Source organism: Phasianus colchicus, chromosome 2, assembly GCF_987193195.1.
Source record: "Phasianus colchicus chromosome 2, bPhaCol1.hap1.1, whole genome shotgun sequence".
Lineage (NCBI taxonomy): Eukaryota > Metazoa > Chordata > Aves > Galliformes > Phasianidae > Phasianus > Phasianus colchicus.
In genome coordinates, this window is record NC_143437.1 from 26,767,224 (window position 1) to 26,789,626 (window position 22,403).

The 22,403-nt window shown below is 41.8% G+C and overlaps 1 long non-coding RNA gene across 3 annotated transcripts in view; it reads left to right on the top strand.

Moving 5' to 3' along the window:
* LOC149918905 (uncharacterized) overlaps positions 1 to 22,403 on the top strand; it is a 59,846-nt gene that overhangs the window by 20,173 nt on the left and 17,270 nt on the right. For 2 of the 3 annotated variants that reach the window (XR_016464075.1, XR_016464074.1), the window contains exons 5-10: positions 3,384 to 3,541; positions 10,613 to 10,760; positions 11,620 to 11,670; positions 21,245 to 21,330; positions 21,517 to 21,656; positions 22,292 to 22,377. This is a non-coding gene — a long non-coding RNA (uncharacterized LOC149918905). The remainder of the gene's footprint in view (positions 1 to 3,383; positions 3,542 to 10,612; positions 10,761 to 11,619; positions 11,671 to 21,244; positions 21,331 to 21,516; positions 21,657 to 22,291; positions 22,378 to 22,403) is intronic. The other variant, XR_016464073.1, reaches the window with a different exon arrangement.

Genomic DNA, 22,403 nt, shown 5'->3' on the forward strand with positions numbered 1-22,403 from the left:
CTCTCCTCACAGAGTGACAAACCTCTGTCCTTGCAGAGTGACAAACCTTCTCTACCCCAGGGAAGCAGGCAGCATGGGTGAAGGTGCTTCTCCTTGGACAGCTGTCCTTCAGTTTTCTTAATGTTAATAGTTTATCAGCTGTGCTTGTGCTATAGATTTCCTCTGGGAAGGGAGGGATGTCCCCTGGGATCTGGCACATCTCTGCCTCCCAAAGGAAGATTTGGAGTGAGTGATAGTGGGTCTCATGGGAGGCCGTGGCAGTCACAGGAGATCCCTGAACACCTGAACCTGCTGTGCTGGAGGGCAGCAGGAGGGCTGTGCAAGGTGTGCATCTCCTGGGCTCATCCTGCTGAGGTCAGGGGAAATTATGCCCATGGCAGAAAGATTTGGTCTTGATGCATTTGAGAGTGGAGACATTGCACAGCTGTCTCCTTACAGGAACCCTGGCCTTATCCAATGCTCTGCTGTGTGTGCCAATTAACCTGAGGCTTGCTTTTGACACAGCTTGCTTGCTTATACAAATCCCGCTACCTTTCTGCTCAAAATGGCTAACTGCACAAAAGAGAGCTTTTTAAGCATTAATAGGATTTTTAAAATCTTGACAAAGAAACAAGAGTCCTTTAAATGTCTGCCTTCTTGCAGCAGTGAGGACAAAACCTTGGGAGTTATTTAAAGTAATATATTTTTAATAGCATCTTCTAGCTGGGAGAGGCACTGGGATCTTCTGTATAATTCCTTTCAAGGTGACCTTTGCACAGCTGTGTTGTCTGGATGAGCTGTGGTGTCACTGTTAATAAGGGCACTCATTGGAAAAACAGCATCACCCATGTTAGGTCCATTTGCTCCCTGAAAAGCTGCAGCACTTGAGAAAGTGTTGGTGTTGCTGTGCCAGGATGTTCCTGTCCTGCTTTGATTAGCCATGGCCTCCTTGTGTGGTCTTTGGTGAAGGAGAGTAAGGGATGCATGGACAAGTGGGGACTCCACTTCTTCCCTTGCCTCGTGCATGCTGAATGCTGTGCATCTTATGGCCTGAGGTCTTCAAAATCAGAAAGACTTTTACAGTGTCATGGGTGTAAAATCAATGTCTGTTGCTCCAGAGTTTTTCATGTGGTCTTAGAGACTGACCTGGAGACAGCTACCCCATTCTATTAACCAACTTTATGTACCAAAGCTACATCAGAGCTGTCTGCCAGTGGGTGAGCCTGGTTTTCCTCAAGTGCCGTTTTTGGCTAATTATTCACCTCTAGTTAAGGCTATGGAGAGGTAATCAAATGAGAACAGTGCATTCCCATGCTTTACAAAACATGGGTCTCTCCTACAGAAAATAAGAGTCAGCATCAGGCAAAGTTTCTGACCTGCAGGATCCTGGCTGTTCTCTTACCATGCTTCCAGCTGATGGCTGCCATAGAAGCTGCTTGGTAGCAGATTGGTGAGTGAGCCTGGTTCCTGCTGACAGGTGTCCACCTTGCAGTCTCTGCAGCTGGCAGCCTCGCTGGCAGGCATGGCTCAGAGCTCCAGGGCTGAAGGAGCAGGAAAAACAAACAGTGCTCGCATAACAGGATGTGACTGCCTTGCTTCCATGATTCACATCCTGAGCTGCAATCCCCTGGACTGGTGCAGCCCAGCAGCCAGATCCTTGGCCTACTGATTTCTCTTTGAGGTCCAGGAGGCATTCTGATATTACTGCTATTTATAAGGAAACTACTTCTGGCCTGATTTTGTCTGAAATCCCAACTCCAGGCTCTCTCCAGAGATGAAAATTTCTGCGTCACTGAGGGCTATGAAAGGGGCTTTGTAGCACTGCCAGTTTTACCTAGGATTTGGATGCAAAAGTCATTTAAAGTGGAGGCTGCCTCATCTCCTAGCATTTCTTGCAGAGCTGATCTAAGCATTCATTGGGGAGAGATGCAGTGAGACTTCTGACGAGAGGTTCATCCATTATGCACTTTTGCTTTGTACAAATATCTCCTTTACCCACACCCTCTTTTCCCCTGACTTTTCATCCATCTTTGGCATGTTCCAGATGCTGGATCATTAAGGAATTTTATTGAGGTGCTTTTGGGATGGGACATCTTGGGAGCATCAGTTTCATGCTAGCCCAGTGACACATCTTACTTTCTTTCACAGCATCTGGGTGTCAACCAGATAGACTCAGGTTCCTTTTGAATGACCAGAAAATTCCCAGATGTTGCCATACAAACTTATTTGTCACTCCCCTGGTCCCCACTATTTATTGCCCAGGCAACATGTTGAGAAGGAGGAAGGTACGTGATGCTTGTCATTGATGTCTGCAAAAAATGAGAGTTTGTATACTCACAGTGTCAGAAGACAGCAGCTTTTATCTGGTGCATCACTATCCAAACTCAAGTTCTAAAACATGCAGCTGTCTTTTCCCCACATCTCTGCAACCTAGAAACCTGAGAATTTATCCATCTTCCTGATAAAAAGATAGTGTTATTGCTATTTTTCTAATTTCTTGCTCTTTTAGAAAGACTAAGTCCCTGCAGCTCCCAAGAGCTTTCTTTGAAAATGACAATTTTTATAGCCCATTTCCTTTCCCTAGTTAAGTTTAGCTCCTGGTTTTCTTCTGTCTTATCCCACAGGCTGATCTCAAAAGAAGTTACGCCTCTTGTGTTTTCTTCCTGCCTGCATCAAGTAGTTTATAATAATAAATTTTATATCAAATTGATAAGAAAAATATGGAGAAAAACAAATTTCCTTTTTGAACTTCTCATGCCATTGAAATGCTCATAGCAGAAGGCTGGGTGGAGGTGCTAACCCAGACCAGAGATGATGCAAAGGCAAATCACACAGTCTCTGTAGGGCTGTGGGGTCTGCCCAGAACCCTGGAAAAGACTAGTGCCCTGATAAGGTGATTATATCTACAAAACAGTAACATGGGAAAATTTTTTGGGTAACAAAAAGTTCAAGAATGCCCCAGTGTGATTGCACAGCATGAGCTGAAAACAAGCCTGGAGCAGAGCAGCAGATCAAAAAAAGATTTGAGTTCTCCCAGCAGTTTGCTATCTCAGATAATCTTCTTCTATGACGTTAATTTCCTTGGGCAAAAGATTAAGCACTTTTGACCGAATTATAGTGATTTTAGTTTCTGCTGTCCTTGTATATTACTGCAATTATCTGTACAGTCTCTCAGCTGCCCTGCTGCCATCAGAGAGTCCAAAAGGTTAATAATGGTTCAACTGAAAATTGCTAGGTCTGTTAAGTGTGGGAAGTATGTCAGTAGCCCATAGAATGAGCACCTCAGATGTTTATATGGAATTAAAATCATAGATGTGCACAAACAACGTTTGGTCACCACTTAGCAGGGGCATTTTGCAGTAATTTTTAGATGAAACTTCTGCTGTTTTTTTTTTTTTCCACAGGGTAAATTCTCTTCCTCCAGCAGTCCAGTTAATGGGCAAGGGAGCATCTTAAAGGTTACGTGCTGCATTACTGAAGAAAAATGTGTCTAAACTGTGGACAATGTGTGATCAAACCAAGACAACATTCAGACATCCTAGCTACCGCCTGGGCTAAATGGGTAAAGCAAGGAATTTTAATTCCAAAAGCAGAGATTGAGCAAAGGAAAGCTTTACTAATTTTTCTCATGCTGTAATATATATCCTTTCTTAGATTGCACCCATTGAAAGCAGTACAACAGCCTGCACTAATGCTAGAAGCAGCTCTGTCAGATTTTAGTAGAGGGCCCCGTGTTAGTAGAGCAGTAAGTCACTGTGTTGTGTGGATGTTGTTTTTGCTTGGCCCCAGCACATGAAGGGTGGCCCAGTTGTGCTGTCTGAAGGCCCTCAGCCCCAGGAGATGCTCTGACACTCACCAGAGTTTCAAAGCTCTTTTAATTGACACTCTAAACCAATCGAATTTAACAAGAGTCTTTCCACTGACATCATGGCTGTGATTTATACCCTTAATACATAACGCATTGTTTTGAATGTGAGACTTAATGCCTTCATCAAGCTGCAGCTTTCCAAGTCAAGTATGAATAAACAGAGAAGGAGGAGGGGGAAAAAATACACAAACCACAAGACAAGTTTAAGAGATTTCTGCGTATTCATTAGAGGCAGATCTTGACTAATGCCAAGAAGCAGCGGGAAAGGGTGTCTTTTGTCTTGGAAATGGGAGCCCACAAGTCTCCTGCAGCCAGAACACCACATTGATGTGTTAGCTTCTGCCTAAAGAGGAACCTGAGCCTTGCGTGCAACACTTGGACCAGTGAGAAGGTTAATGGACTTGCCTTCGCTGTCAGAAACCTTGCCTGCTTACATTAATTAAATCTGTCAGCCCCTCTATTTTCCATCTATTTTTAGTCTGGTTTTCTAGGGAACTGAGGCTTATGCAGTCACAGTGGCTGTCTGTCCATCTGTTGGTTCCCCCCGCTACTCCCCGTAACTTTCAAACTGTCAGCAAATTTCAGCCAATCTGGAAAGACGAAGAGGCATCTCAGAGACATTACAATGCTTATGAATTTCATGAGGACTGCTGGAAATTTGACAAAGACTTGATTAACGTCCCCTCAAGGCAAAGCTGTGATCAGTCAGCCATTGCCCTTTCTGTTTGTCCCAACTAGGCGATGTACAGCAACCATCTGCCCCACTGACATGTGAGTGGCTTTAAAACCAGCTACAGCATGCGCTGCCTCTTGCTCACCCCAAAGTAATGGAAAGCAAAGGTTTTGCAGGAGATGTGACTGGGGACTTGCAAGGGATGTGAGGAACTGTGCGGTGTCAGATGGAAAATAGAAATAAGTGAGAGCACTGTGGTGATGGTGGCAGCAAAAGAGGGATCTAGAAAGTACTGCACTCAGTTTTTCTGGGATGCAGTTGTTTGAAGGAGCAGCAAACACTGGAAAAACTGGGAATGTTGTGGCGAGGACTGAGAGGTGTGCTGTGATCCTGAAGTTGAAGGGAAAAGATACTGGGAAAAACACAGGTTAAGGTCAGTTGTATGAGGGGCATAGCAGCAATCCCTTGGACACTGAGTAATGTTATCTCAGCTGCTCATAGAACAGCTCACTTTATCAAGCACTTTTTTTGGCAAGGTTAGAACAGGGAATGATTGAACTTATTCAGAAAATATGTTCTCGTGATTTCTTTTGGGCTTTGCGATTATGCTGATAGAGATAGCAGCTCTTTTTCATGATACATTATGGTCAGAAAGCATACTTACCTCCTGTGTTACTTGCAGCACCCATTAGATTTCTTTGATTCCAGGAGTTCGTTTTTCTTAAAAGGATGATTGTTTTGCCCACGCCACTGAGACAGAGCTGCACTGATTAATAGAGGCTTTATGAGTGTTCTTTGTACTGTGTGAGGAGGAGCCTTCTTTACAGCTATGTGAAAGCTTACACTCACTTGGATGGCAGTCAACATGCCTTGGTAGATGAAGCATTGGCCGTCTGTGTATCATTAAGGAAGCTCGAAGAGTCAATTCAGTCCAGACAGTAAACAATGAATTGCTGACCCTTTCAGCTCTGCTGGGGCTAAAAAATACCAGTGCACACATCTGAGCCCTATCAGTGGAAGCACACAAGGATTAGATTATTTTGGTGATGGTTGCATTTTTATTGTGAATAATCTGATGGGAGCCTGATGGTGTCCAACACATCCATTCTTGCCGTGTGATTCTTTTACCGTCTGAAATGTTGTTAGTTTTAATGACATAATTATCCTTTATATATTCAGTTAAATGTGTGGGTTGGATTTTTTCTTGTTCTTGTTTCTTTTTTTTTTTTTTTCCTGAGTTATAATTAGTTTCCCTGAGAGGCAGCAGCTTTAATGCTTGGGTAGTTTTCTGAGAAGCGGGGACCGAAAGAAGCTTTTGGGAAATGACAGTTGTATGTCCATGTTTTTTTATTTGGTTTGCTTTATTTCAGTCTTTGTCTGAGCTGAATGCTCTTGTTGACTGACAGAAGATGCATTGGTTCAGTGAAATTAAGCATTTTCAGGCCTGCCTCCAAACAAAAACATACAAAGAACTTGTATATTGACTGAAAGTAAAGTTATTTTCTAAATTTTACTTAAATGGAAAAAACATACTTAAATGGAAAAAATGAACACCCCTTCCCCCTGTCCCCAGGGCACTAATTGGCCCTGACCTGATTTTTTTTTTGCTGAACTTTACTGGAACTTAATCTCAACAGAAAATTTTGTAATAGACATGTGCTGTGCAAGAGAACAATATGCTACGAAGCAAGAACAGTATAGGTTATTCATTATCAAGGTAATTCTAATAAGATGAGAGTACTTAATGTATCTTGAAAAAAGTAGAGGGAGGTCTGGGAAGAATGGTCATTGGCTTGTAAATTACTGTGTAGTCTTCTCCTGTTTTCCTTGCTTCATGGTCAGCCTGAGGCAGCCCATGCCTGACTCTTAATGCTGCTGCACCCACACAGATGTGGAAGGGCTCTGTAGTGGGCTTATAAGTGTTATCCATGAAAGCTTGTCACAAGTCACACAAGTGGTTGCCTTAAGAAGCTTAATACATGTGGTTATGTACTGATTGTGTTATGTCCTGGTATTATGCCACTGTTAGGAAACAAAGAATATTTTTTCATGTGCTTTACAGAGGGCTTGTGGTGGAAATGCACAGAGCTAAGGGCTCCCTCAGCATGAGTAGGAAGAAATTGTGATTTTGCTGTAGGTTATGGTATCATTCTGAAGCCAAAAAAAAAAAACAAAAAACCGAACCAACTGAGAAAATAGATAGTTTGGAGGGCATATGAAAAGTCTTGTATGATCTGCCTGTGTGGGAAGTTTCATTATTATTCTGAGGTGGTGATGGTGGTATCACGTTTCCCCCACACCCCCTTATACTGCATACTGGGGAGCATCTTCCTCAAAATAAGGGGAAAAGGAACCATCCGTTTTTTGGGATTACTTTGCCCATCCAGTTTCTCCCAGCATCAAGTTATACCAGGGCAGAGGAGCCAGGCCTTCATCACTTCTGTGAGACAGCAACTGGTTTCTCTCCATGAAAGCCCATAGCAGGTAGAAATGGAAAGGTCTTGGCAGGTCCCTTAGTCTCTTCTCCCTTTTTACACTACTTTTGAGAATGATGTGTCTGAACTAGTTTTGCCTCTCTCTTGCAAAGTACTTCCAATCCTTTAGTTTAGATAGAAAGCTGTTCCCAGCTGGAAAAGCTCATTTACTGGCACAGTCAGAGTTATAATTGGTTTGTATAGATTTAGTGCAACTAAAAAGAAGAAAGAAAAAAAAAAAAGAGGGAAAGAGAAGAAAATTCCTTTGCCATTCCATACTTGTTATTTGTGAAGTTGTGTAAGTTGTCAGTAAAGTGTGCTCTTGAACAGTCAGGAGCGCTGTGGCCCCAAAAGGCCATTGGTGGGAGTGAGGAGACACAGCGTCTGTGATTCTGGCTTGGGCGAAATGTGCTACATAGCTTTCATTTTCTGCATGCATGATTAAAATTAAGGACCAAAAAAAATCTTGGCTCCAGCAGTGGGAACCACACAGATGTGAACTGGGAGGAAAGATGATTTTTTTTCACCACTATGTCACTGCTTCCTGTGACCTGAGAACAGACTTGTCTCAGGGTTTTCTGTAGCATGGGCAAAGATATGAGTTAGCTTTTTTATAAGTAATGGGAAAAAGTACAATGTTTGGGATCTCATAGTGTTCTTTCTGTGCCTTATTTTGGGTGGATCTAATAGATCCGGAGCTCCAGATCCATTGGAGATTTTCTGCCCTGATTTGACATTGATCTGGTGATCTTAAAGGTCTTTTCCCATCTTATGATTCTATGCAGTGTTTTCTCAAACTGCCCCTGCAGCTCCTCCTAAAGCCATAAGGCACACACACACACTGCTAGCCTTGTGTGTTGTGTGGAAGAATACACGAATAAACCGCATATGTATTTACATGCTCACTGTGATCATGAGATTCACATATCATGGAATCAGCATAGAATCTCAAAATGGATCAGGTTGGAAGGCACCATAAAGCTCATCTAGTTCCAACCTCCTGCTGTGGTCAGGGTTCACACCCACTAGATATTCTATCTTCCTCTCTTGTCAGGGGCCTTGTGCATGCATGTGCATTGCCAGGTGATGGGATCAAACGTATATCAGTGATACACATTTCCTCAGGAGGAAAGCAGGCAGCCGGGCAAGGACATTACATGTTTCTCAGCACTGCAGCTCTCTGCCAAGGGATGCAGAAAGTTGTTGGCTGAAGATGCAGGCACTTTTCATGGTGCCTCAATGCAAGGCTATTGGGGTGAATAAAGTTTCACTTCCAAAGAGCTACATTCACATTTTGATTTTGGTCACAGAGGGGATTATGTTTAAAGGGTTTTTAATCCCTTTGGAAGCCTTCCAGTCCCTGGGGATATCACTGCTTAATCTTGCCCCAATCCAGCACAGGGTCATTCTTTCTCAGGATAGAGCTTGTTCAGGGACTTTTATGGAGTTTTATTTGCATGCTTGCTTCTCAAGTGAGACTGTTTTCCAGTTTAATTTGGAATTGCTTGTGAAAAGAGTGTGCTTTCAGAAGGCCGTTGAGAGATTTTTGCCCAGCATCAGAAAATGCAGCAAAGACAAGGAGCCAGGTGTGCAGTGAGGAATGGGAAGCATGAGGGACCCAAACTAGAGTTGTTGTAAGATTTTCAGAAGAATTTCCAAATTAAAATACTTTGCTTTTTACATGTGTATCACACATTTCTTAGAAGAAGGAGGGAGGAAAGTGTCTGGCAGCGTGGGCCCTTTTGACTGTCTCCCACACTGAGAGGCTTGATTACCCTCTGAAAAAGGAATTCACCCAGATATATAAGGAATGACACATGCATCAGCCCTGCATGGACCTTTACATTTCAGCTACAGACTGAGTAGTCCCACACTTTTGATACAATGGGAACCTATTCAGTTCAGCTCCAGTAGCAGCACTGGATTGCTTGTTACTGGCTTGTTAGGATGATCTGCCTAAAGCTGTAGGCAAGGGACACATTTTTTAAGCAAGTATGGGGTGTTAGAATGATACCAGCAATAACAATCTGTAAATTACAAATGAGGTTCATTGAGTGAGTAGTGTGTTATCTCTCTGAATGTTTAAATTTTTGCACATTTTGGCAATTTCTTTAAAGAAGGCAAGAACTGGACTGTCAGCACTGATTTTAGTTTTGCAATGTTATGGCCTTCTATTTATAATGGGCACAAAAGAGGTCCTGAAGGCAGTGTGTCTTGTCAGTGAGTTGAAAATCCACTCATACCTTCAGTGTTTGCTTTGATTTAAATGTTTGTGATAGTTAATGAAAGTTAACCCATGAAAGAAGGAGCGGGTTTCCCAGGTCTCATCAGTTTATTTGTGTTTCCTTCATATTTACTGACAAAAAGAAGCATTTTGCGTGAATGACTGTAAAGCTCTATGGATAGCAAAGTGGGTCGTGGTCAGTCACTGAGGGGGTACTTCTAGTACCCTTGGATATTAATGTGGAGAGTCTGGACACTGTCTTATTACAGTGCTCTGACCAAGTTTCCAGTTGCAGAGCTGCCCAAGGTTCCCAGTCGCAGGAGATGTGTCATTGCAAATAAAAACCAGGCAAGCTCAAGTCACTTACTTAATAAGCACTATAGGCTTCTTTTATTTAGTTCTCAATGTATATCTCTGGGCAACATTCAAACTCTCCAGTGCCTGCTAATTAGTTTGTTTTCTTATACTTCACTGAGATTTGGATTGGCACTAAGGCCCAAAAGGGAAGAATCTAGCTGTCAAAATGTGAATGTCTATAACGAGTGTAAGGTGTGGATGGAAACCACATAGTTGTCACACAGCAGCTATGACATAAAAGATGCTATTGCTCCCATACCGTTTACCATAAGAGAGAGAGATATTTTTGGAGGGCAGAAGATGTGATTACGGGAGACAGCTAAATGGAAGCTGTCATTGTATGCTCCATGCACTGAAATGGAATAATGTGCAGGAGAAAGGCTGTTAGAAATATTTTAATAAATATCAAGTACGTGGATGAATAACAAAAATATCTCAGCATTAGTTAAACACAGCTGGCTAGGCTGTACAGCATTGCTCAGCTGGGGGAGCACAGGATTCAGAGTGGGCAGCAGGGCTTTTCCTCCTAGACCCAAAACTTGCTTTCTCTAAAATGTTGGCAAGTCGTATTTTCCTCTGATTTCATGCCCTTTGGACAAGGTATGATCAAGATATGATAGCAATGTGACCAACAGCATTTCTGAAATGCTGTCATTGTCTGACATAACTCATAGACCAGTGTCAGATATTGTTTTTAAGTTATAATAGGATTGTGGATAGCTATGGTAAGTGAGGGATGGTAATCAATTGCCATTGGTTTCATGGTCCAGGCCCTTTGCAGGGATGGCAGCCTTTGGAACCCATATAGAGACCAGGCTTTTCTTCCTGTGCCTGACTTGACCTGCCTGCAGCTGTCCCACTTCTCCCCACACAGCAGTCTTCTGTCCATGCTCTCAGCCTAGAGAAAGGCTCCCACAGCCAGCCTGAAATACTCTGGTAACAAAATTTGGGGTAACCTCTCCGCACTAAATTAGTTTTAATGCAGTTTGATGACCATAAACAATAATTCTAACATAGAGCATCTTTGTGCACACCAGCACTGCACCAATGGGTGCCTTCGCTCTCCCTGCAGTCAGTTCACATGGTGAGCTCCACCCAGCTGCTCTTGCAACATCTTATTTTTGCTGTGACGTGGCAGGGAATCAACCATGTCTTCAGGAATGCCCTTGAAAATTTTCAAGAGAAGTAAGTAAATCTATGCTTTAAACACATTACATCACTGAAATTGACTTGCATGATGAAGGAAGAGAAGGAGTGTGCAAATGACTAGTAGATGGTGAAGGACAGAGAAGAGGAGGCTGATGTACAGCTCATTCAGCCCCCGTGAGTCCCCTGGTTGTGAAGTGGAGGGCTGTGCTGCTCGTCAAGCTGAGGCTCAGAAACCTACACCTTAAACCTCCCTGTAGCCAACAGAGTTCCAGGGAGGTGGTGACAGTCATGCGCGTGACAGACTTTTCCAGTCCCCCTTGTGTAAGCACAGGAATACCATGCTATTATCTCTAGGCCTGCACTGGAAATACAGCAACAGCCCTTTCCCGGGATGCAGTGGGAGGTGTGGGGGCTGCCTCCTGCTCCTTTTTAGCAAGAGAACATCTCTACAGCTCCCCGTACCACCTTCTGCAAAATGACAACCAGCATATGACTTGGGTTTGAAATCCTTGCAGCTGATGGAAAAACAATTAAGATCTCATTAAAATTCTATGTAGGGAGCCAAGAAAAGGAAGATAATGTCAGAGGAAAGGTGATACGTAGGACAGTATGGAGAATTCTCTTAAGTTAAGCCTGTCATTAGACGGGAACACAGAAGGTGATAATTGTACAGTGCATTTCATTCAACCCACAAAGAATAATTAACACTTTCCCTTCTGTCTCTCCTTTCATTGAAATGAATGGATTCAGTACATATGCTCTCATCTTAAGGCAGGAGATGTCATAGTCTGACTTTGTATGTGCAGTGGAATTTTACTGCTGGGTTTCTTCACCTATTTAGTCACGTTAAGCACTGCTGATTTCATTAATCTCTTTGTGGCTGTTGCTCTTACAGAAATTATTGACTCAAGATGAAGAATTGGAACAAGAATGCACTTGCTTCCAGGTAAGCACAAAGCTTACACACTGCCCTGACTAAGGAAGGACTAGCCAGAGAGCTCCTACCCTGGAAGTGCTGGTGGGGATGGAGCACGATGCAAACAGGGACTGCTTCATCCCGTGCAGGCTGTCAGCAGCCTGGCAGGGTGCTGAGGATTTTCCCTTAAGATCTATTTTCAGGCTGACCCAGCTGTTGACTGAGAAACCAAAGCTCTTGCAATGGGTGGATCTCTGACCTGCATTGCTGCCCTGACCACCATGAGGCCTGAGCAATGTTATTGTGGCAGCTGTCTTGCAAAGCAGATCTTAGCCTTGCCAGGCTTGCAGGTGGCTTCCTGACCTCCCACACTCCTCACGAAATTTAACTAGAGATGATAGTCTTCACTTCCTTTTAAACTGGAGTGAGATATCACTGCAAGTTACAATGCAGCTGATGTTCTCCACTCTATTGGTGACTACTCTTCAGAGCTGGAATGAAGGGATTTGCATCCATTGCAGCTTTTCTACTTCACAGAAATTAATAATTAAGATTAAATCAGATTTATTAGCTAAAAATTACAAAGAGCTCTGATATTCCTGACAGAAAATGCTATATCTGAATTTAAAAATAATTCCACTTTACACCCTCTGATTCTTTTGCAGGAGTCTCTATAAGAGAAGCATGCACATGCTATTTACTGAAGTTCTTCATTCAAATTCATATCAAAGGCAGCCCAAACAAATAATCTAATCCCTCTCCCTTAGTCTGAGTATCTTCAAAGTTTTGGGAAGCTTGCCTTAGGATGCTGTGTCCTTGATGGTTATAAGCAGTGTGAGTAGATGGCTGGCTGAGGCTCCCTGGAGCTGCAGTGCAAATGAGGGATCTGCACAGTGACACAACCACCTGTGTCCTTTGACTCTCTCTGTGTGCAGTGCACCAGTTTGGCTAAAGGGTGCCCTTTCACCCCACAGTAGCTGTGCTTTTGTTGGAACTCTGGGCATACAAGAGCAGGCAGTTGCAAAATATCAGCTTATTTTCAGCTCTGTAGACACCTGCATTTACACAGCATGTGGGTTCTGAAAGTGTTAAGCCTAGTTCCTTCCAAGTGTTTGCATGAGCTCTTGAGGGAAAGGGATAACATCCTGTCACATCTCTTTGTCCTTTGACACAACTTGAGGCAGCAACATCCCATCTTCAGTCCTGATATTTTCACCAAGGTGAGGGCATTCTTGGATGCCAGGGACCAGAGGATGTCTGCATACTGACATCTCCCTTGGCATCTACAATCCTTGGTTCCCCTGTTAGTTCTATGACTAGGCCATCTGTGTTATACTGTTTCTGTATGCCCTCTCCTGGCCCAATTGCACCTGGTCCAAGTTGGCACACAGGTCATTTCTGACTGAAACTGGGTTCAAGGGAGAAAGGATAGAGTTCAGCAGGCTAAATGGGGATATGTCAGACATGGTCTCTCTCATTTCTCAAAGCACTGAGGCTATTCCCGTGCTAAGCATGACCAGCTATACTTGAGGTCACTTATAAAGGTCTTCAGGCTGTTCTACCCATGGTGACATAGCCATTACTCTGACTTCGCCCAATTTATATTTTCATTTATAGACTCTTCATCACCCATCTGTGATTCTTACATTCATCTGACTTGAACAGGAAAGCTAAAATGTAACCAAACGCAATAATCAGGCAGGGAGAAGAAGGGAAGGAGATTCCTTTGGTGCTTTGCTGAAAGCTGATGTGGATATGGTTGCTGATGATGTAAGAATTGATATGCTGGTTTGCCCAGGGGGACAGGAGATCACCAGCTTCCAAAATTTCAGAAGTGTCACTGAATTTGCATGCCTAACAGAAAAAAAAATTCTCATGCTGGGCACCCAAATCTAGAGGATACTTTTAAACCGTGTTGTGTTTTTCCTGGTTGAAATGGAAGAAACATTTCTAATATGCAGACCATTCTTAACAGGCACATTAACTTGAAAGTTAATCATAGTTCTGGCCCCAGATGGTTACCGTGCATCTGCTCCTCCATCTGTGGGAGTCTTTAAGGATACTTGATAGCTGTCCAAATAAGTGCTTAAAAACTGCATCATATAAAGGCAAAATAAGAAGATAGCATCATCCAGTATAATCCCAAGGGCAGTGGAAGTTTCAATGATGTTTGAAGCCCTCAGCAGTGCCCTATGAATTTCACCTGGATGCAGACTGTTTTCTGGCATGCACAAAGCATTACTCATAGCAGGTGTACTCTGAAGATATACCTACCTATTTTCATCAGGAAAATGTTGTAAGAAATACACCTCCTGCTTTGTTACAGACAGAAATTTTACTGGTAGGTGACTTGTAAACAAATGTAAGCAAAATACATTTCAGCCACATTATATTTATTATATTATCTATTATACTTCATTGATACTTTGCATGGTTGTTGGTAAGTAATTTGTTTTGTAATTTGGTTTCAATCCAGCCAGTGATCTTCTCCATATCAGAAGTCCTTGATAAATTGAGAAGAATGGTGCAAACTATTTACAGTCTCCTCCTGTCCTCCTTGTAATCCCAGGCAAGATAAATATAGAAATCTCTAGGGCCGAGATGTGAGATATATTATTGATGAGCAAATGTGGAATAAGCCTCACTCAAAACATCATTAGATCAACTGTTGAATTAAGAAGGAGATGGAGCTAATTGAAGTTGTACTTAGGGGAGTCTTGGTAGGTCCCATTCAGTCTTGTGGAGAGTCCAATAATGATGCAGTTAGAGACCATGGGAAGTTTCAGATGATATGAAGCTAGGTCCAAAGCTCAGTGAAGCTGAAGAAAATCTCCCACAGTCCGTGAATATTGCATGTGTTATGGGACTTTCTTTTTTTGAAGCACAATTATCTTGAATGCAAGGCACTGGAATTCCACTAAACCTTAGCCTTATCCTGCATGAGGGTTATGTCAGATAAGAGGGAGGAAGGATGTGCTTTTCTTCTCAAGGTGAATATAATGACAAAGTTGATTTCTAGATTATTTCCCAAAGTCATATGCAAGGGGACAGAGAAGGCAATAAGTCTATCTATATTTGGTGATGAGACAGAGGAAGGCAGGATGCCATTGTGCTGTACTTGCCAAGAATAAGCATAGGAAGAATAGGAGGAGATGGACATGCCTTTTTGCCTCCTTCTCACCAGCTCTACTCATGGGAAGAAGGCCATCACAGGCATTTAGAAAAGTGCATGTTTGTCACAGATCTTAAATGTTCCCTCTTTTCCATAGCAAGTTGTGAGCATAAGGTTTTGCACTTGAGAGCTTTAATCGTGGTTGTGCTTTACAACTACATGTATAAAGGCCCTATAGAAAGTCTGCAAACAGGAATCAGGTGTTTCTCTTCACAGTCACCATAGTCAGTGGTGTTTAGGAGCAGTTCTGCTATCACAGAAAATCACTGCTGCAGCCTGCAAAATCCTTCTTTTTCTAAAATGACTCAAAGAAGGTCTGTAAAGCATGTATATGATTTCTGGGCAAAACATATGGCAGAAGTCCACTGAATAATAAGCAAAGTAGCTACGTGGAAATCCAAAAGAAATAACATGCCAGCTGGGAATAAATACTTTGGTATGTGATACCACTGGGGACAAAATGTTAGGGCAAAATGTGGGCAAGATGTGTAAGTAATACTGTGAGCAATACTAGGGAATAAGCATCTGTATTTGTAACCCTGCTTATATTACTAATGCCATACTCAGCAATTCTGTATGAAAATTGGTGCTTGTTATTTAACACATTGTTGGGAGTGATTTATGATTTGATTCCAACTTCTAAATGAATTGCAATTATTCTGGCAGTTATTAATCGTGTAAATTGATGTGCTGGAGTTTATCTCATAGTATCCAATCTGTTTTTTATGGCTGCTATTTTATTACACTGTGATTGGTCTAAAATGGGCTATGCTTGCCAATACTAAGCAGTTAAAAACATGTTTTAATATATTTGTTGGCTTAAAAGCAAGAATGGAGGGTACAGTTTTTTTCATTTATAATTTGAGGGTTTTTCCTCTTTATCTTCCTAAGAATTTTCTGTTGCTTTCTAATCTGGTTGCTGCAAGTCTGGGTTATATTGTTGTGTCTAATATAAAAGGAATAATAATAATTTTCTCTTAATATGTCACAACCATTGGTGATGCGTCTTCTATTTAGGCAAGACTCCAAGGAAGAACAGTGCTTCCCAGTGAGCGGGAGAAGCATCACCAGCACAACATCATAGCACTGCTATGAGCATTTTTGTCTAATGGGGGTGGGGGAGAGGAAGACCTTGTCCTTTGTTAACACTGTAACCTTCTGCTTTGAAATCTCTTTCTCCTGAAGGGATATCTGCTCCAGGGAGGATAGCAGTCAGATCCAGAATCAGTATCACAGATCAAGAAAGCCATAGGAAATAGGGTACTACTAGTCTGCCTTCAGCAAAGTGAGAAGAATAGGACTAGATGCCCAATTTAAGGCCACTCACCCTCTGCAAGAGTATTTGATCTTTGAGATGTTAGCTAATCTCTGAGAAGGAGAAATTTTTTAAGCAAAGAATGTAAAAGCCAGTCAGAGCTTTTCTAATTGTCAGAGCACTGACAATCTAGAACTGGTAAGAGAAATACGAGGAAGAAAGCTATCTGGTTTTAACATAGAGCTGGAGCAGGTAATCTCAAATTTTTCTGGACATGGAATCTGTAGCTTGTTCACATGGCTATTTGAAGTTCATCCAGAATGCCACAAGGCCAAGTGGCCACCTGGCTGTGCTGCTTGATGATCCTTAGCAATAACTTCATGTTGACCAGTGGATACTGTTTGAGGAGATCAGTGGGTTGGGCCTCCTGCACAGAGTCCTCCCAAGGGCTCACCATGAGGCATGGCAAGCTGCTGGAACTTTGTACAGTTTTCAGCTATCCTCCTTGAGCTTGTGGTGACAATGTTTGGCAGAAAGAATTACCTGTGTTCCATCTTGCAAGGATCTTGGCCTTTCCAGAGGGTTCTGGCGTTTTCTACGTGGGCTCAGACTGAACTGAGGCTGAGTCAGCTTGAGCTGAGACTGTGGTTATCCAATGCTGGAGATCATCATCTTCAAAGCACCTTAGAATGTACTAGGCCAAGTATGTGATCCTCAGTCCTTTGTGAGCTTCTCAGAGGTTGCTAATGGTGAACTGATGCTTTATGTCTTGCTGGTTTCTATGTACTTTTTCAATCTAAGATCTCTGAACTCCGTGTGTTCAGCAAAGCATATAAATGGCCTTAGGCTTCACTGAAATATGAAAAACTTCAGACTAGGTTTCTGTAATGCTGTGTGAGCTTTGCTTTACTCCTGTGCCTCTACCCCAGTCCTCAGCCAAAATTTATGTGAGAAACAGGACCCTGATGTCAGCATAGAGTGCCTCGTGATTATTTTATGACTTGGGTGAGCTATGGCTTTGACTATGAAGCCTCATAGGTTTGAGCTGCCAAGAAAGGAAAACACACTATGCTCTTTCAAAAGGTTGTGGAGTTTCCTTACTATCTTCTCTCTGGAGCTGTGTGAAAATGTAGAAAAGTCACTAAAATGCTTTCCAGATTGTCTGTGGCATGGAAACACCCTCAAGACTGTAATGCAAGATTTGTCTTATTGCCAGAATTATTAGTTCCAATCATAATAAGCTGATTGATTACTGTCATCAACTCCTAGCTGCAAGAAATGATAAAGAAACCGTATTTCAACTATTTATCTAATGAAAGGAAAGTATACAAGCCTTCCCATTCTGGGATAAAAGTATCAGTTAGGATACTCCTGAAAACTTCATCGTGGAAAATTCCATGTTCAGATACTGAAAATGTATTACAAAAATATGAAGGCATTGTGTAAGATGTGTTGGGTTAAGTGAACCTAACCTTAGTGGCTCAGAGATACAGAATAAGCCTGTGATTAAGTGATGAGGAGCAGTTCTTTAGGTAGGTGCTACTTACCTCATGCCATTCTGATGTCTCCACTAGGGTTGAACATGTCATACATGACGTTTTGATCTCATAATAAATCACTGTAGTATCTTTTCCTCTTGGGACATACAAATTTCACCCTGCTAGCTTCACCATAGGAAAAAAAATTCTGATTCAAACAAATTCTCCAATGGGTATATCTATAACTGATCAAAACTGGAGTGTCAATAAGCAGAACACTGAGAATGTTCTGTAGCTCTTTCATAATGCGAGGCATGCTTTAGTTTCCTTTCATTTATATACTTTTTATAAGGAGAGGAAATGGGTAGGAGTCTCATATTTTGTTGAAAGACAACAAGACATGAGAATATTTATACCTTGTTGATCTAATCTGGTGAAGAATAGCATTTCAGTCTTGAATAGGCTCATACTCTTTTGCCTTGAGCCAAGGCACGCTCATGAAAGGAACATTGGCATTGCAAAATGATTCCCACTGGCACAAGCTGTCTAGGAAACAGGCTGAGGAACTGCTAACAGAGAAAGTAAAAGACAAAAGAATGAATTTGAAATGTCTGGAGGAAAGAACAGCAATATGCCTTCTGCTGAAGGCTTAATCGAGTTTGGCCTGGGCTTTCTGTCTCATAGAAATTTGGATCCCGCTACTCAAGCTTCCAGAAAAACTTGCCTAGTTGTAGGGCACTGTTGATTTCTTGGCTTGTTTAAAAAAAAAAAAATGAAGGCTCTGTTTGAAGGTTGAACTCAGATGGCAGAACTTCTTCAATTGAGGTAGTGAAGTGAGAGTGGCTACAGTGGGGGATGAGGGAAGACTGAAAATCATGAAGGAGAATGATAACAAGGAGAAACTTGATCAACCTGACTGAACGTTTTGGAGATGCGGTAGTTTGTCTGAGGATAGAGAATGTGAGGAGACTGATGGTGAATGGGCTGGTAAAAGAACAAGCCCACATACAAAGATTCTTCTGGAATGAGCACAGTGACAGTGACAGCACAGTGACAAGAGGCAACATGCATAGGTTGCAATGTTAAAAATTCTCATCAGTTATTGGGATGTTTTTGCTGAGTATTGGTCAGCATGGAACTCTGACTCATGACTAAGCTGGATGACTGAAGAATTCAGTGTGTTTCATGGTAGTATGTCAAATTTTACAGGGACTTGGCAGCTACAAAATTTTCATTTCTTCAAGACAGAAATGATTTGCTGACTCATATAAATAAATGCTAGTTTATTTATCTTCTCCAGCACTGGCACCTGATCCCTTTGACGCTTTCATGATGCTTTGTACCAGGGCAGGAGCTTGATTCCTTTCAAAACTGCTTTTTCATGCAAGCTCTGACCCAGACTTTCAAAGCCTCCAGTTCCCTAGCTGAGTCTTAGCCTGCAGGGCAAAAGCTTGGAGCAAATGGCAGCCAAATGGATCAAAGCAGCTGCTCAGAGCTACGCCCTGCTCTTGAGGGTTGCTCTGGGAACAAAGTTGTCTGTTGCTTCTTCTTTGCAATGGTAGGCTCTAAGCTGTAGTGGAGGAACTGCTGGATTGCTGCTTGTATCAGTATTCTCTGGAAAAAGAATATCTCTGGTGCTTCATCTGCTTTTTGTGGGGACAGGGTCACAGATGTCTACAGTTGATACTACATTATGACTGGGACTCTGATTTGTTACACAGTGTTACAAAGTTGAGAGCAACATCTTCAAGAGTTAGGTTCAGCTGTTGATGTGTTTTGTTAACAATGGAATGTATATACAAAGGCTTCCTTTAACTAAAGAATAAGAAGTAGACCTCTCATTAGCTAGCTGGACAAATGCCAATAGCAAAGCGCAGATGTACTTTTATCTGGACAAAAGTCTGTATTTCAGGGTATTCAAAATACAGAATTGTATCTTTCCTTTTCATCTCCATAGTATAGAAGGGAATTTGAAGGTAATGACAATAGCACCTCAGATTGCTGCAGCAGCTGCTTGTATGTTTGTGCCCCAAAATCACGTGTTTGTTTTTTTTTTCGTTTCGTTTTGTTGCTTTTTTTGGGGGGAGGAGGGGGAGAAGAGGGGGTCTTTTTTTTTTTTTTTTTTTTTTTTTTTTTTGGGTCTTGGCATGAACAAGTGCACGTTTGTGCAGTGTTTGCAGACTGTTTGATTACTCCTGCCGTGCATAGCCTGGCAGAGACATGATGTTTCCTAAATGAATTGCCATTTCTTCCCAGCTTATGAGTGAAAGGCTAAACATTAAGCAGAGACTAACAAAATTCCAGTTCTGAAGCACATTGTAATTCTCAGCAGTTTGTGTTCTGCCATATATCCAACACTGTCTCTTAAGGGAAAAAGCAATATAATTAACATGGGGTAGATTTGGTTCAGTGTACTCACATTCCATTACTGTATCAATGTATTTGTGATTTTCATAGTATGGTGTACTTTCCAATTTTTTTTTATTTCTGTTGTTTCAAAAAGGCACCATTTTAGATGTTACATTTTCGGAAGCCATTGGATTTTGGCTGTTTTGGATACATGGGGCAAAGAGAGGAGACGTTAAGACCTAAAAGTTATAAACATGATTTTTTTTTCCATTACCAGCAGGAACATCGTCATCTGAGTCCCATTAGAGAGGTAACTGCCTTCATTAGTAAAATAAACAAATATATAATCACAACCAGCCTAAGTGCTTGGACTGAACGACCTAATTTAGAAACTTATCTATGCTGTTTGAGTAGTAAGGCCTTTCTTGTATTATCTGAGTAAACAGAACAGATGCAGATGTTTGCCAGGGGTTCTGAGTCTCACAAATTGTTTCTACAGTCTGGCTTAAATATGCCTTATAAATTCACCAGTCTTCACTTACTGTACTTAAGCTTCAAAGCAAGCATGAAGGCTAGAAATGCAACGTTAATACTTACAGATCCAGCTGCTGTAACTCAGACCACTCAAGCAAGAAGAATGACTCAGAAAGAGAAACAAGAGTAGCACATAAAACACCTCTTTTCTTAATAATTTTCCACTGGCTTTAGTCAATCCTGTCTTCCTTCAGTGTCTGAGACGTGGTGAAGACAATCATCTCGCTATCATTGCAGAGGTGTTTTCAGTCTCTTAGAGACCTAACTATCTAACCAAGGAACACCAAGGCTGCTGCAGTTCTCTCCATGTCTGTGCTTGCCCCATGAGCAGTTGAGAATTAATTCAATTTTTCCAGTTGCCTTTTTATTAGTTTAATTAATTTTCCTCCTCTTTCCATCATCAAACACACTTTCCCAGATGACAGAAAGGTTCTGTGCTGGAGGAAGTGATTTCTTCTCCGTCAAAGAAGTTTTTAAATCAACATTTTCTGAGTGCCGGGTGATTTAGGGGTCCTCCATATTTCAAGTGTTGATATGGAAACATTGTAAAGTGACAGAAAATATTGTGTACTTACCCTGTGATCCCTGATGCTACTTATTTGAGGTGTCCTGAATTGCCATAGAAAATCACCAATCATTTCTGGCCCAGAACTTATCTCAGACATTCAAAAATCTTGTTCCCAAACTTCTGCTTCTTCCCCAGATCAGAAGATTGGCTGAAAGGTGCCAGCTATGAAGTTTAAAACAAACAAACAAATAGTTGGATCTTTAAAACTGTTCCCTGTTCTCTGAGCTTTCATGATTCATGTTTTCCAGTGAAATCCCATGGAAATCTGATTGTTCTTGGCTTTTGCATAGAAAGAGCTCCTGCCTGCCTGCCTTCTTGCCTGTCTAACCTACAGGTAAGGAGATAAAACATTGCACAACTGAAGGAGCTTTCCCGAATGGGATATATCTACATTAATTCAGCCCAGGCCTGAGCTTGCCTTAACTTTCTACAACCATCCTAACACCAACAAGCTGCTATAGAAGCAGTTTTGCAGATCTTCTGCATCATTCAATCTCCTTTCTGTTTCCTTCCTGAACAGCATCTCCTGTGATAACAAATGTGACTGCATTGTGCCCAGCTGCTGCTGCTGCTGTGCCCAGCCATTCCTCAGGCTCCATCATCTCCTTGATATCCCATTGGAAGGGACTGGGGGAGTAAAGGCCATGCTTCATGTGAGAGGTACGTATCATGTTACTTTTGTGCTCTCCTGCTTAGTATTATCCATATATTTCTATACTTTAGATTTGCTACTTTTGTTAGAAGCTGAAGGTGTTATCACAATCTTCCTCTCTCCCTAGACCTGAGCACCCAAAGGTGCAGTGACTTTTTACCAAGTGTTTCTCAAAGACAACTGAATATGAGAAACCCTCTCAACCCTCTCACAGAACCCACAGACATAGCAATATCCCCAATCAGTACTGCCAATTTCCTGCAGACTGCAAACAGCTATAGACAGGATTCCAAACAGTTAATTTCAAATAGCTCCCTGTCTCTCATCTCTGCACAAATTCCTGTCATGTTGCATTACATGTAAACAACTCAGGAACTTAATGGCATGCCTTTCAGTCAAAAACTGGTATGGTTTTTCCATCTGAGCAGATAAATTGCAGTTAGTAGCAATATAGAATGATGCAATCTGATTAGGGTTTCTATTGCTTTTCAGGATAAAATATTTTATGTGAAAGTAAAGCCAAAATTCCTCCTGGCACAACATTGACTTCTGTGCAAAAATAAAAGACTCATGTAAAATCCATAACACATTATAGTTAGTATTTTGTTACAGTAACTAACTTTGATAACTTTCTGTAAACTAGGTGTCAGATCAGATTCCAGTCCCTATGGAAATGGTGTTGTCAATTAAGTTAGGCAACAGGAATATTTTGCTGTGGAGGAGACACTTGTGAGTCTTTCATCACCTTGGCATTG